The following is a 17189-nucleotide window of genomic DNA, read 5'->3' as shown; positions in this document are numbered from 1 at the left end:
TAAATCCTAAAATGTACATTTCTGCTTTCCTGTGCACTTGGATGGTTTCCTGCTTATTGCTGATAATTGCTAGCTATCATTATTGTTAGCAGCCCAAGGACACAAATGACGATAGAAGGAGGGAGTGGGGGAGGTTAGCCACTCGGTAGTGTCATCCCTATAGTCTAGTCTGACCACTGGTCCATATACTGGTAGTGAAGTAGACCTTTTCCTGTCTGAGCACTTCTGAGTTTCAGACACAGTTTATTTTATCAGTGTGCATTCCTCAGATGGAAATGCTAGAAAAAAAAACATGTTCTAGCAGTAACCTGCTGTTTCAGCTAAGGTATCCTGAAAAGGGATTCAAAGCTCCATTTTGGCATAAATGCAACAAGTCAGTGACTCAACAGCAACCTGAGTCAGATGCTTAAATTCTGGCTTGATCAACTTATACTTTCATGTACATTCTAAACAGTTATTGACAACATTTTAACCAATGTGGATAAGGAGGCATTTTGTTTTTGTATTTTCAAAGTGTAGATTACCCAGTATGGCTTCTATATTTTATTTTTTTGTACCTGATATTTTTTAGAATGTTTGTCAAACACCTTTGGATCAGTATTGCTTTCACAGAACTTTCTAGAATTTATTTTCATTGGAAGGCTAAATGTCTTTCCAGCATTATCATCTTTAGGTTTGAACACTTTTTAAATGTATATAGTTTGTTGTGTGCTTGTTTTTAAGTTAACCATGGTTTTTCTTTTGCATACTCATCATAATGATTTAAATTTTTTTTTAAAGAAAGTGAAAACGTTGACAACAGGTAGAAAACCCTGATCTGGATTCTATATGACTTGTCCTAGTTGCTAGAGGCACCTCAGTTTGGAATGGAATGAAGTTAGAATTACTTAAAGAAAACAAAAACTTATCAGCATTATTATCTGGTCACAGGGTTTGATTCCCTGAGCCTCCATTGCCTAACTGTAAGACTCGGACCAACTCACTGAACCAGCCATTTCTCTTGCTTTGAGTCTGGAAAAGGTCCATTGAAATCAGTGTTCTAGCCTGGTAAACAAATAAAATAAAAGCTCTTACTCCATAACAATGCCACTGCCCTCCTAATGTAAGACACCCACCTCCTCAGCATGTGCATCCCATTTTAAGTTTCCAGGTGTAGCTATAGAATGAGGGTAACTTGGGCATTAAGTCATGAGCTGCAGCATTGTGAATGTTTTTAACTTCACGCCCGCTTTCCATTGCTTAATTTAATCTCACGCATGATTGTTAGACAATTTTGTTGGATGTAAAGAACTCTTACATTGTCAAACAGGATCTTATTTTTGCACTGTTGTGTGCTTGGAGGGTGAGGCTTTGGTACCTGTTGCTGGCATGATTCATTTTGCCTTCTTCTGAACCAAAGATGATGTCACATTGTCTTTCCTGCCCAAAGGCATCTGGTGTCTGAACTTGTCCACAGATGACGACTCTTCCAATCTCCTCTACTCTGTATTAACTCTTTCACACTGCTCTGTACTGTATTAACTCTCCCACCTTACTCTGCTCCATATTAAGATTTCTACCCCCACACAGCTATGTTACTCTATTTGTGGCTTTAAGTGACTGCTCTTCTGACTTCTGCAGTCTGCTTCATTTGCTGTGTCTTCAGTTAATGGTACTCTTCTTAACATTGTGTTTCAAATACTCTTTTTCTTTATCCTGAGCACTTTAGTCCTATTTTGTACTGTTTTTTTGTCTGCTGTTGGCTTGTATTGCTCTTCCTTTAAATCAGATTCCCCAGCGATATGAAGGTGAAAACTACTGTATTCATTCATATTATCATATCAACTGTATCGCAGTATAATGGCTTTTACATTCAGTCTTTGAATACAATTGTGGGTTAGGCCTGCAGTCTTTCAGTGTCCTGAATTTTCTGTATTGTTGCCTTTCTTAGTATTCCTTAAAACTATTTATTTTCCATCTAGAGGGGTTAGGAGAAAACCATCGCATCAGCAATGCAATGGAACATTCAGTCATTCCATTCAGTCTTTGAATACAATTGTGGGTTAGGCCTGCAGTCTTTCAGTGTCCTGAATTTTCTGTTTTGTTGCCTTTCTTAGTATTCCTTAAAACTATTTATTTTCCATCTAGAGGGGTTAGGAGAAAACAGTCACATCAGCAATGCAATGGAACAGGGTCGGGGAGGTTTTGAACATGATGTACTGGTATCATAACATTAGTAACAATGTATTCCTTGTGCCTTGGGGGGGAGGCTATTCTACTTTCTATTTGTCTCTGCAAGCCCCCTTGAATGTTTCCTACTTTCTTTTTGTCAAACATTCCATGAGAACCTTTGCTTTTTCATGTTTTAAAAGTTCTTCACAGCACTCCTGGTCCTATTAGTGTACATTGTTGTTGTTGCTGTACAAAATCGAGCTTTGTGATGCTCATTTTAGCACAGGCTTGGTAGCTGAAAACAGCTACAAAATGCAAAGAAACTTTGCATTTATTTATTTTGCTAAGGTAAAACATTTTGGAGTATTTCATCTCTCACATTGTCTTTTCCTCCATTTCTCCTAACCTCTGCAAGTCTTACAGCCACACGCTTTGGAATATGTACACTGGTCACATGTCTTAAATGGCATTACACTTGTTAATATGACATTTTGCCATTTCTTTGACCTATTTCAGCAAGACTGTGCACATATGTTTTTAATTCACTAAAGCAACCTGATCAATGCATTTTATTACGCACATGACATTTTTATTACTCATTTTTCTTTGTGTTTTTCTTTAGATGCTCTGGTCATGTGACATAATAGTCACAACAGGTAAGAATTTGGATAACTGTTACACCTTCTGCGGTGTTCAACAAGGATCCTGCATGTATGAAACAAAAAGACACTATACATGATCCAACATGTGGATTTATTTAGCACTTTCATTCTGAATAAAAGGATTTCTTCAGAAAAAATAGCACACCCAACCATGGCTCTCAACCTTTTATCGCCAAAATGAGGAACACTCGCCTTCATAATGTGGAACAAATGGGCAAAATGTGGAACACATACTAATGGCTTACTAACAACTTCAACAAGGAAGGTCACAGGATGGTTAACATATGCTGGTTTTACTTATAAAGAATATCCTTTAATGAATTAATATGATTAATTTCAATCTACCATAGATTTCACTTAAAAAATTCCTAACACTGAATGTGTGACAGACTCTTTCAATGTGGAACTTTGAGGAATTTTGAGGAACATGAACTTTTTAAGACCCCAAATGAGGTACGTTCCTTGTAATGAGGTACACTTGAGAGGTATGCACCCCAAAATTTTTCTTATATACATGCAACAGATTATTCCATTGGATAAAACAGTCAGCTGACATAAAATTATATGAAACATGTTGTTTTAAGTGAAAAAGATTTTAGACAATAATATATATTCTTAAAGAATAAAAAATCATGCCTGATATGTATCAGAAAAGTGTTCCCACATAAAAAAAATAATTTTCTAAGTTTTCTATACCTTAAAAAACTTTTTATGTTAATGACATCATTTAAAGTCTTAAATGCCAAAGTGCATCTTTTTCCTCTACTTTATTCTGAAAATCGCCTCCTCGAGCATCTAGCCTAACATGCTCAAAAAAAAAAAAAATAGACTTTCATGTTCAGAATTTTCCAAAGTATGCTTATATAATGCAGTCTTACTACTTTTAACTTTAATGACATATTGATGTTCAATAATATGTTTACTAAACTTTCGTGTAGACTTGCTCACATAAATTGCATCACATAAGGCACATAATGCAATATAAACAAACCCTGTGGTATTATTAGTTATCCTACTATGTAAATAATGGAATTTCTTGATTTGGGTCACAATACAAACCTACCTTCCAAGATAAATCTGCAGGCTTTACACATCCCACATTTATAAGTGCTTACCTCTTTAAATGTACTGCATATGTCTATAACAGTGTCTTTACATTGTAAGACATACAATACTTCAAATTATAATTATTAGTAAATCCATTTTTTTGTTTTTCACTTACTTTTACATATAACTCTTGAATACCTTGTATTATTTTTCAGTTGTCCCTCAAAAGATTACTTATGGGACTAACATCCACAAACATACCCATATTGAATGTTCTGTCTCACATATTGACCCTTGTTTTCCTTCACATTTGCAAACCATTGTAACCTACAGGGTGATAATTTTTATGCTTGTTCCAATGTACATAATTTACTATTTGTATGAAGTCTTGATAATAATAACCCCTTTGTAAAAAAGAATCAATTGAGTGCATCAACTTCCACCCCAAATTCTTCATCCCTACTAGTTAATCCAGAGGCTCTAATTAGTTGTTCTTTTAGTATTTTATTTTCGTGAAAGATGGATGAGTACTGCTGCTTACTGCATTATCTTTGTGGTATAAGTTACTTTCAAAATTCCAGTCATTAATGTCCATAGTGATATTAATGTCCAAAAAATTAACATAAATACCACATTCTCTCTAAAAAAAAATTCCAAAAAGCTGGTAGAATTGTTAAGCTGTTCTGAGAGCATGTCCCTTTCTAATTTGGTATCATTCCAGATAATAAATAAATCATCAGTGAATCAAATAAACTGACCTGCTTTATTATAAAATGGGATTTGGGGTAAAATGTCCATGTCTTACTATCCCATGACTAAACGGGCATATGTGGGAGTCAAGGAAGTACCCATGGCTATACCCTTAATTTGTTGATAAAAATTTTACCAAAAACAAAGTTAGCAATATTATTCTGTTTAAGTTTGCATGTGGAGTTTAAAGGAGTCTCTTGCCCAGTCAGACATTCCTGGTAAACAAATGCAAAATAAATAACATAAATAAAATAAAAATAACTATTATTTAATACAAGTTTGAATAATGTGTTAATAGTATTAATCTTAATGTTAGACCAATTAGTTTTGTTTTTCAAAAGAATGATTTAAAAACTCCATTCCATCATTCATAAGAATGGATGTGAAAAGTGGTATAATATCTACTGTAAATATCATAGATTCTTTACTAGTAAAACATAAACTCTGTCTAAAAAATCCAAGAATCCTTCACTTAACTTAGTAAACCTAGTACCATTTGATTTAAATATTTATCTAAATAGATGGAAATACATTTATTGATGGAGTTAGCTGCAGAAACTATAGTCTTAAAGGGAGGGTTGTCTTATTTTTATATATCTTTGAAATCCCAAATAAAACTCCAGTTATAGATTAGAGATTATACATAAAATTGTATTCAAATAACTGCAAAGTACCTTCCGACACAAAATTTAGCAACTCACTGTTGATATATCTATATTTCTGATGTATTCCAGAAAGTGTAGTAAGCCTGTATTCATTGTCATTTGCTAATAATTGTAGCCTTTAGTATACATAATAACCAAAGCACCACCCTTGTCTGCTCTCAATTTAGCCAAATCTACCATTTCTTGTTTAGACATAGTATAGAATGTACGTTTAGGTTTATTAGTCAAAATGGAAATAATAACCCTCTCACAGACATCTATTAAAAGTGGATGCTTTAGCTAAATCATTTTCACGTAGCTTGATAATGTCCAAGAAGAAGCTTCCATATATAATCTAAGATAGTATCTGCCAAATTGTCTCTTTTCGAACAAAAGTTAATCCCTTCGTAAACGCTCAATTTACCCTTGTCCTTATGTAAAAATCTCATTAGTCAAATTTAAAACAAATGTGCCATCTTATTTAGATGAAAAAATATTTAATTTTGTAAATTCTTTCATCTGTCTTCCATGTCCTTGTCTTCTCATTGTTATGTAACAGCCCCATTGTTCCTGGGATTAACATTTGTTCCAGTAAGAAGAGCCAGTTTAGATTTTGTCCTACCTTCTTCTGTCACAAAGACCACAGATGCATACATGCTTAATTTTAAGAGGAGATACTGAAATCACACTATCACACTATCCCCAGGATTCAGTAAAGCCTACACGGTCATTTTTCACCATGTGCATGTTGTGGCGCAATGTGCATATGGGTGGGAAAAGTTTTAGATTCAATAACATTGCTTAGTTATTCAACAAGCTGTAAAGCATCCGTGCAGACTCCATGTTGATTTTCCCTCAACATTCCAAAACATTTGGAATACAGCCATGGAAAGCAGTCTACACAAATAGAATGCTAGGGGCTGCTTTAATTCATATGTATGTGCTACAGACCGAAGCCAATACTGCTGCTGCTGCTGGTAATAGGCCTAGGCAGAGAAGGAGAAGAGTTTTCAGGCCCCGTTTGACTTTAAATTGTAGAGCATTACAGGGTGGACAGGGACATACTACAGAAACTCTGTGATCTCTGCCATCCTTACCTCAGAGCAAGAGCCAACGGAGTGGGATCCATCCCAGTGGAGCAAAATGTATGTATAGCATTTAGAATCTTGGCTACAGGTACCTTTCAGAGATGAACAGGGGACATGTTGTGGGTGTCACAGGCATCAGCATCCAGGATCCACCACCAATTCTTGAGTGCTATGCTCCCACATGCCAGTGATCACAAATATTTTTCCCATAGTTCTGAGGAGATGGCCAGAAATATGCAGGAGTTCTTCCATGTAGCACACTACCCTGAAGAACTGGGTGCCATAGATTCCACACACATGGAAATGAAGGCACCACCTGGGGAACAGGATCAGCTCTACATTAACAGAAAGAGCAACCACTCTATCAACTGCCAAATTATGTGTAATGCCAGGGGAATCATCTTGAACGTGTGTGCTGGCAGCCCTGGCAGTTACCACAACTCACATATCTGGTACACCTCCCAACTGTACCAGATGTTTGCTAGGGGGATATCCCACAGTGTCATCTACTGGGGGGATTCAGGCTATGCACTGGAACTGTGGCTGAGGACACCCATTAAAAATGCATACACCCACAGAAGAATGCTATAATGAGGCACATGCTCAATCCAAAAATATAATAGAGAGTATATTTGGGCTGCTGAAGTCACAGTTCCAGTGCCTAGATTCATCTGGGGGAGCCCTGCAGTACAATCCATGGACATGTACAGAACTATTCACACTATGTGCCATGCTACATAACATCATCCTGAGGAAACAGCTTCAGCAGGATGAGCAAGGAGAAGGGGCACACATCCCACCACCAATGCCAAGGTAACAAGAGCAACAGGCAGATGAGGAGTCAGAGGAGGAACCACCAGCTGCTGTGGCTGCAGGCAGACTTAGGCATGCTCAGGATGCTCTTGCATTGGCTAAGTGACATGGCAGAGCACACTCACTCACCACTTAAGGGCCTAAAACCTTCCTCCTATGCACATACATATACTAACATTAATGTTATGCAACTGACATGACCTTTATCTCCCCATGTATTGGCTGTGTACTGCTTGCATCAGACATAGTCAGCCCTGAACTACAACAGTGTCAGCTGTTGCTTTAACAAGGTATGTCTCTAGCCTGGAGTGTACTGTGTAATAATACAAATGAGTGGCATATCATTATATCACACTAACTGGTACTGTAAGCAAGTAAGAGGTGGGAGATTGATACTGAAATAATCTTGAAATGTGACAGCAGAGATCTGTGTGACTTATACGTGTTCCTTATTAAGTAGTGGGCCTCAAGTATCAAAGATTTTCACAGTTATACTCCTGAAATGTAGGGATGGTTACTGCATGGCTCAGTTTAGCACCATACATTTGTAATAGAAATTCATTTAAGAGAGAAGTTAGAAAGTAATGATACATATTGCAATTTACAACTTCACAACTCTCACAAAATCATTCACAATAAATTTGGAAAATGTTGATGCTGTCAATTATATAACTTTTCAAGGCCAATATATGTCAAAGGTAAAATTACCAGTTCAACACCCAAATGCAGAAATAGCAAACACTTTAAGTCAGATATGTACCCTGAGCACCAGACTCAAAGCTTATGTATCCCTGAATCCAAAAGATAAAAAGCAGGGATATGGCACAGTTATCTTCACTTGCACAGGGTGTTGTATGGTGAAGCAGGATGCCTAGGCTGACACCAAATGTCCATGAATATATGTGAGTAAGAAAGAGAAGCTGGCAGACATATGGATAAACCAACAAATGGACAGTGAGACAAAATGACTTTAAAGTTGCATGGCTGAATCATGTAACTGTTGTGTGTGTGTGTGTGTGTGTGTGTGTGTGTGTGTGTGTGTGTGTGTGTGTGTCTATAGGGATCCTCCAGGTGAAATTGGTGTATGAGAGTCTGCATGGACACAGCCAAGCTCTGTGTTGGCTCTACATCTTGGTATGCCAGACAGGTGAGAGCTGTGCATGGTAGAGGTGGCAGTTCAAGGTAGTTGTCCCTGACAAAGAGAACTGATTCTGCCAGGAGTTGCACTGGCATGTCCACTCCCATGGTCAGATGCAGTGCTGCTTCCTGAATGTGACCAATGTCTGCTGGACATGCACACTTCATGGGGATACCCAGGACCATGACCCCATGGCCTGCCACATCTGTGTGTGGACAGCGCATTCACTGATGGTGCAGTGGAAGTACTGCCACTATGGGAGCATGATCGGGCATAGCCATGTTGGCTGATAGCAAATGATATGTCTGACCAACTCCTATAAGGATGCCATTCCTCTTCCAGCAGATGTTCCATGACAGACACAGCACATTCCATGACAGATACCCCTTGTTCCAACTGTCATTCACCCGATCCATGAAAATGGCAACACAGTGGAGGCATTCGTGCATGTCAGTCTGAGCCACATCTAGAACCATGAGCATTTGTCTGAAGGAACTATGGGAACAAAGGGACAGCAGCCCCTGCAAGCCCCCTTATCAAACCTCCTGCATGGCACCCCATCCACACTTTGGTCATGGCCAGACTCCACAGGCACTGAAGCCACAGTAACCACACTTCCCTGATCAATGGCCTCACCCTCCACCTGTCCAGTATCTGTGGTGTCACTGGAATGGGTAGGAGTAGGCTGTGTCTGATGGAATTGCAGGGAATGGCTGTATGTCAACCTCGTGTCAGCTTCATCCTCTGCACTCCCTGACTGTGCCTCAGTTTGGCCACTATTATCATCAGAGTCTGATGATAAATTGACATCAGGTAGCAGAGGGCTCACACTTTCTCTGTCATGATCACCTATGATAAAAAAACAAGAAACACAGGGCAATATTAATACCTACACTACTGTGTTCCAATATATGCTAACAAACTAACAGTGGTGCCACTAATACAGACACTACAGGAATAAACACAACAGGCCTGCCATCAACAGCATACACAAAAATATTTATTTCAATTGTTCATCAGTACTGACATAAAAATGTGTGGCTTACCATCTACAGATGAGAGTCTCCTCTGTAAGCTGGATGACCCTGGAAGAAGTTACGCAAGAGGTAAGGGCAACATTATCACAATTAAAAGTAACACAGTTGCTCATATTTGTACCCCTTTATATGTTCTTTAAACTATACTGTCAACAAGGACATGGCTGTCAACTCAAACCTAAGCTAATAACTGTACCACTCTTTATTCCCCACATGAAAAATGCATGTGACACAGAAGTAATGTATTTTTTTCAATTGTTTTGCTATGAAAAGTATTCAACATTTGAAATAGCAAAGCCCGCCTGGAAGCTCCACCTGGGACATGCTTGCTGTCTCTGACACTGTTGCTCTCACATCCATGACATGCTGTGCTGCACTCTCCTGTGAGCTCTCTGGAGCCATAATATTGACCAGGGACCTTTTATTGGGTGGTAGTGGTGGTTCCCTAACAGACCCTCCCTGGTACCCATCTGGTCATCGCCCACTGCAGCTGTTCTGATCAGTGCAGATGTCATCAAGTCAGTAGCCCTGTGATGCACCTGTTCACATCTCCTGCAGTGGCCACCTACGGCATTCAGATCAGCAACTTTCTGTTGCCAAATTTGCACCTTACATGCCATATCTCCCCATCCTCTTTCCAGCAAAAAAGCACTAAAGCACCATGTTATCTAAAGGCATCTACTATGATCCGGTTGTCAGCATTGGTGAAGGGGAGTCTCCAAGGATTGACACGGCTAGGTGGCATACTCCTAGATCCTAGATACACATAAGAATCACATACATAAGGATTACTTGTTTCCAGACAAAGCAGAAAAGGTAGCCAGTCAGTATTACCCCCTGTAGAAACCTACAACAGTCGACAGATGTGAAATATGAATGACAGGTAGGATGCAAAATAAGTAGAGTAACAGAATATCCTTGTCTGTGCCATAACAGTAATTCACCTTTACTCCCCACACCCACAAAAGAACAGTCTATTCTTGTTCATGCCATAACAGTAACTCACCTTTGCCCCCCCCCCTACAAAAGAACAGTCTATCCTTGTTTGTGCCATAACAGTAACTCACCTTTGCCCCCCCCCCCCAAAAAAAAAAACAGGAAAATGACACATTTTGCTAACAAACCATCTTTGAACTTTTAAAAGTTCTATCAAAGGAACTGTCCCTGAAACATTTGTACATATTTATCACAACACATTCCATTTTCTTATATTGGCAATCATGTATACCTCTCTAATGGCTTTGCAAACATGCCCATGCCATCAATACACTTTTAAGTAATGCAGTCAGATTAAAGTATAAAATCCTTTGCTTCAGGATGGTCTTTAATACATTCCAGCATATGCAGTATGTAGCTGAATAACTGGAAGCATACCTTCTAAAGTTAAATACTCCTCTGTGCAGATTTATCCAAAAGTAATAGCGTATCTTCATTCTTCTCCACATGAACAAGTCTCCTCACCATCAGTTTGCCTAGCTATATGGTTGCCTTTTTTATGATGTAAATTCAGAGTTGTCATCATGGTGAAGATGAAAATGAGGTGTGAACTCATTAGAACTGCAGAATCCCCAAAATTTGGATCAGTGTAGGGATGTCAGCATAGTGCAGCCACTCCCTCAGTGTTTGGTTTTAATGGCTTGCAGCTGTGACTGATTAGTATTTAGGAGAAGGAAACATGAAAGCTCTGCAGGCTGTCTTACTTCCAGTGTTAGGTGTAAGGTTGGAAATGTAAGTTAAGGCCAATGATATAGAATGGCTTACACACTTCATGTCTCAGGTTGCTGCTCAGATACATGAAGAATGGACAACAAACAGAGAAATGTAAGACAGAGCTGTATATTTGCAAGCAATAATCATGACATGTTGTGCAATCACTAGGTGCACTACATCCAAAACTACTAAATATAGAAATAACACTTGTATGGTTTGATATCACTGTAGATGTTGTTGCAGCTGGTTGTGTGCATATTAAGTTAAGTTCCTTTCTGCAAAGCTGTTTGTGTGGCAAAAAGGGATAAGGCAGCCACCCTGAGTTCTGAAGGTACATTGGAGTAAGAGGTTAAATACAGACCTATGTAGTAATATCTCATAGTTTAGTACTAAGCTAACTGCTCTTGCAAGCCATTTTTAAGCCTAGCCAATTATCCCTTGCGAGATTCAAACCCTGCACTTTGTGTTTGCAAGGCAAACACCTTAGCCATTAAGCAACCCTCCTAACTCCTGTGTACTAACATTTTCTAATGTGTATACCATCGGTAGTTTCTCCTCATTTCAATCTCCTCTCTCTTTTCTTTCTTTTTATTTATTTATTTATTTATTTGTTTTTATTGGCCAGTATTTGAGTAATGCACCACTCAGGCCAAGCTTGGGAGATGTTGAAAAATGAATGTCAGGTTTGGTTGTGCTTATCTTGTTTGTGCGAAGCGTGGCACTGCACAAACTAGACAACTGGCCAGACAGGACCCAGACAGCCAAAAATAGAAAGTGGATGCATTCAATTAATACTACTGGGCATCGTACAAACTTGAAAAGTAACATTGCACTGCAATTAACAGCGACACTAGAAGAATAATTAGTAAAACAGGGAATGTCATGTAACTAGTATTGTGGCAGCAGGTGTTAAGTGTAGGGCTGGAGTACACATTGTCCTAGGTTCTAGTACAGGGAGTGCAACCTTTGTTTTAATGTTGTGACATTGCAATTTATAGCAATGAACTATAACATAGACAAGTGTTTTCTCAACCTTCTTTTGGCAACAGGTAGAATTGTAGGACTGCAATGCACATGGTCCTGGGTTTGAATACATTATATTCCATACACTTACTGTTGTTCCACTTCCCATTATAGTGACTCTCACTTATAACACTTACCATGGTGTAGCTGATATTAATTATATGTATGAGAGATGAGGCACTAGTATTGTGTCAGTTGTGTATTCATTTAACTATCTGTTATCACGTTTATTCTCAAATGTATGACTGTGGGTATATTATGTACTAGATTCATATAAGTATATTTCTGTTATCTGGACTGCCATGGCCTTCACATTTGTTTAACACACATACATAACTGTCTGTACATCCAATAACCTTGAATTTTCTTTGCTTGATACTATTGCTCTCTGCTTACCATCGCACAAATATGGTGCTTGGAGGTGCACACTGCCGAGCACCATGTTTGCATGATGGTAAGCATAGGACAACATTTTCAAACAGTGTGTGTGCTTCTAGTAACTCTGTTGACTGAAACTGGTGGGAAACCATCACTCTCCATTGCTCTTGACCCATGGTAGACATGGCAGGCATTTCTGAAGAAGGTGTCAGATTTAGGGCACAGAGATGGGATATCCAGGAGTCCAAGATTTTTATTGGACTCCTAGTTAAATATCACAGTTCCATGCTTCTGCAGGGGAACTATTCTGGATCCCAATATCAGTCAGAAGTTTGGGATAGTTTAGCCCGGGCTGCAACCAGTGCCGCCAGTATCCTGCATAACAGTGACCAATGTAGACGTGATGATGTGAGGTAGTACCAGCTATGCCAGGAGGAGTAGGCCAGTGGCTACGGTTGAGGAAGAGGGATACCCTTGATGCTTGGATCAAGGAATTTAGGACTGCAGACATCCCACAACTGTATAAGTATCAATTAAAGAGAGTACCTGTAAGAGTTAAAAGTTGAATATAGGCAAGACTGGTATTCATAATAGTATTCTGCTCTGTTCTGTTTTTTTCACAGCTGCAATGGACCAGGAGGCCAATGTAAGAACCCATGAGGTTAGATTAGTGAGAATGAGGGAAGTATGTGATACATATACAGCAGAAGAGCAGTGCTATTGTAGCATTAAAAGTTAAAGATAGCTTTTTTGGAATTTTATAGAGTTGTATCAAACTGAGCATGCATATCTCAACTATAAAAGCAACTATGCATGCATTAGTCTGTAGCACAAACCGAGAGTACAATATTAGACTTTAGTTGGAGTTTGTGGGTCAAAGACCACACTTCCCTACTATACAATACTATTAATTCTTCAATTGTGTGTAGCTTAAAGGATGAAAGCAAAAGTTCTATACCAGTGGCACACATGCTATGCTGTAAACTGTAATCTGTATAACTGGAACATCCATATGTGCAATATATGCACATGTCAAGGAGGGATCTATATTAGAACATTGAATGTTTTAAATAGCAAATGCTCTAAAGAGCCAAAATGCAGGACCTTGAAATCGTTATTGTGGGGGGCTGTGCCCCCCACACACACACACACCCCACTAAAATATATATTCCAACTCCGAGATCGCACTACAGTGAGGAAAGGGCAAATTTTCCAATCTTCACTGTACTGTGATCTCGAAAAAAAGCTCTTTGAGGTCCTGCATTTTCACTCTTTAGGGCATTCACTATTTAGAACATTCGATGTTCTAATATAGACCCGTCAAGGAGTACTTGTTGCAATCTGTAGTATAGTGTGCATCTGTTAGGAGCTGGTAGTCTTAAAAATAAAAGTTCTCTGTTAAGAGGTGGTAGTCTTAAAAAAGTAAAGGTTAAGATAATAGAATCAAATAATTGTATTAATCCATTGTATGTCACATATGACAGTACTGATCGTATCTCTTTTTTGTTCTCTCACCCTAACCCTTATCTCTCTTTTTTATTTTATTTTTATTTTATTTTACTACTTTTGTTGTATTTTATTATGTGCCATCAAAATGTGTCCACGGCTTCCATGTATACCACATCACTGAATGTTCCACAGCACAGCAGGGTAGGCCTGCCCCACAGGATCCACCTGCTGTCCTCCACCAGTTCCAGCACTATTGCTCAGCATGTCTGGGTGCAAATCTGGCAGCAGCACCTCTGCTGCCCCTGCACTACCTGCCCCTTCAGGTATTCCTACCCCAGGGACCAGTCATGTAGTACTCTCCGGGAGCAGTAGCTGAGATGAGGATTTTTATCACTTCAACAAGATGCCAGGGATGATGGGTAGGGCTGTGTGCTGCAATGCTGGTGCACACCTATGCTGGTTGGAGAGGCTGTTCTTCCTCATTTTACACAGTAGGAGGAGGAGTAGAAGGATATTTTATGTACTCCAGCCAGTGGCGGAGTGAGGTGACAGTGATGACAGTCCAGTGGATGAGGACTCAATTCTCACTGTCACCTAGCTTGATGGCCATGGGTTCTGGATGCCCCCGCCCTGACTCCAGTCATGCTGTCTCCCAACCTTTTGTGTCCTTTACCTTCCCTGTCTTTTTTTTGTCTTGTCTATCTGCAAATGCTTCCTCACCTACCCAACTTACTGGATGAAGACATATCTACAACTCTTCCCCAACATTCTTCTCTCTCTCAAGAAACAAATGAGCTCCTGTCCAAAGAAAAAAGTGTGCCATACATAGCTCTCCATTTCTCACACATGTCTTCTTGACACACTTAATTTGGTCCAATTGGCTATACAACATGATTGTGTTGTGGTCACTCCTCTCTTTGGCGGGGACAGTTCAAATTCAGTTAATATTTTGCACAGTTCTTTACACTGTTATAGGAATGAATAACTATGTTTTTTTCCTACCTCCCTCCTACACATTCCAGCCCTGCTTTCTCTTTGTTCTTCTCCCTGCTTGCTTCTCATTTCACCACTGTCCTAGCTTCCTCATATCTTTTGTTTAATGCATTATTGCACAATGATGCACATCAAGCACCAACACACAGCAATGTTAATGAAAAAGCTTTTAAAAGTTTTACATATAGCTGTATTTGAACCCAGTACCATTTGGGAGCAAGAATGTATCACTACATTAACTGCATTAAAACATGCTGTCACAGAGCCAGTTAAGTAGCAGGTGCATTCCAGAGACTCAGTACTAACAGTCAGGCTTTGTTCTTCCCCATGCTTGCTCCCCACTTCACCACTTTCCTATCTACCCCATTTTAGCACCTTTAATCTGGTCAAAAAACAGAATCACACACAACACAATAAGTAGCAGAAAAAACAATGGATCCTTTCACTTATTGGGCTCCATGTTTGTGAGGAGGTGTTCATCATGCACCAAAGCACAGCGATGGTGAGTGGTGGCAAAATGCTGCAGTTATCTCCATGTAATGCTTCTTAAACCCCATTGGGCTATGTCAACACACAACATCCCTTGTATAAACAATTCATGTCATTGCATTATCACTCTGTAATGAAAAGTATTAGATACATCTGTATTTGAACCCAATATACCATCTGGCCCCAAAAATAATGTATCAGTGCATTAACACATGCTGCCACAGAGTCAGCTAAGCAGCAGATGTATTTCATATACTAATTGTCAGGCTTTAGCAATGCAGCTCACATTTGCACACTGCTTAGCTTCATGCAAACATTTGTATCTTGCATGTGTATGCACTTTGCTAACTGTCACACAAATCTGCTGCTCACCTCACTATGGAAATGTACATATTATGCTGCATTATTGCTATTTACTGTCAATTTCCTGTGTATGACATGAAATTATGGATCTAAACAAAAATAGTGTGGAATAAAACAGAAATGAAACAAAATAACAAGTTCCAAAGAACAAACGCCAAGAGTCCTTCTAAGATTAAGCACTTTTGTTCTTTAATATTTTCAACATAGAACATCTTCAGAATCTTTAAAAAAAATTTCCATATCATTTAAATACTCTCCAGGCTTTGTGCTAGAAAACACACACAACCTATCAACTCTTATTCAAAGCACATGCACCCAATGAAATGCAATATTTAAATTAGTTTCAAAAATCTCAAAAAAGAAACCTTTCCTGGTGTTCAGGACCAATCATTATACATTAAAAACAAACCAATCCTAGATCTTAGTGGCTTTTTTTTTTACCAATCAGAAAATAGAACCAATTGTAGATCTTAACTGCCTTTTTGCACCAATCAAAAAAAAAAAAAACCTGTTAAAATCCATTGTCAAAAAGTGATGTTCTCAAACTGTCTCCCGTCCAAATGCTATCCAGGCTCGATATTGCTTAGTTTCTAAAGTCAGACAAGATTAGGAACTTTTGTTCAAAACTAATGATTTGCTTCCAAAATAAAACATTTTATGTTAATCATATCATTTAATACTGGCAGTCGATCTGCCATACATGCCATTTGCCATTTAGATTACCACCATTCCAGGCTAACCTTATAATCACCTTCTAAAGCCTGGATTGATACAGAGTCAACAGCAAAGAATGTATACTTCCTAAAACTTTTACAAATCAAAGCATGTTTCACCAATGCATTGTTTGCATCATGTTTTCTGATGGCTAAATTATGTTCATGAATTCTACATTTTAAACATCTCAATGTTTTACCTATTTTTTAGCAGTAAAAATCATGTTGTAAACATTCAAAGTAATACTTGAACTGTTTGCTGTATATTGGCACTGTTTACAACATCTGCACCTGAACGTGCCCGTCCTTCCTCCTACTATTGTATTACCTGTACATGTAGACTTTTCTAAAATGGTTTTTATATTGTGTCACTTTTTGTAGCTGAACAATAGCTTGTAGCCTATTATCTGAGCCATGTATCTGTTGCCCAAAGTACATTTCCAATTAACTGTCAAAATGTTTTTTATAATGTTCATATCCATAGATATAGAAAGGGGAAAGGCATTCCTGAAACCAGTCTTGCTGTTATTCTGGATTATAGGCATAACTGAAGGACCTATTGACAATTGAAACTCAATTTTATTTAAGATAGGTCTTGCCCTGTCCATTCTGAGTAATAACACTTCTTGCTTAATTTTATTTAATCAATCATTGGTGTAACCTTGTTTAAGGAAGTAACTCCTTAGAGTAACAAGTTATCTGTTGAAACATTCATTGCCACTAGTCAATCTACTAGGGTCA

General features: G+C 38.6%; 1 long non-coding RNA gene across 2 annotated transcripts in view; it reads right to left on the bottom strand.

Annotated features, from left to right (window-relative positions):
* LOC122810989 overlaps window positions 1-11043 on the bottom strand; it is a 271067-nt gene extending 260024 nt beyond the window's left edge. Inside the window, exons 1-2 of one of the 2 annotated variants that reach the window (XR_006366179.1) lie at window positions 10705-11043; window positions 9340-9378 (exon numbers count right to left, since the gene is read on the bottom strand). This is a non-coding gene — a long non-coding RNA (uncharacterized LOC122810989). The remainder of the gene's footprint in view (window positions 1-9339; window positions 9379-10704) is intronic. The other variant, XR_006366180.1, reaches the window with a different exon arrangement.
* Window positions 11044-17189: the final 6146 nt, after the last annotated feature.

The sequence above is a fragment of the Protopterus annectens genome, chromosome 9.part0, assembly GCF_019279795.1.
Source record: "Protopterus annectens isolate FY-2018-M chromosome 9.part0, PAN1.0, whole genome shotgun sequence".
NCBI classification, from domain to species: Eukaryota; Metazoa; Chordata; order Ceratodontiformes; family Protopteridae; genus Protopterus; species Protopterus annectens.
Note: the sequence above shows the minus strand (reverse complement) of the source record. Positions and strands in the feature narration are given on the sequence as shown.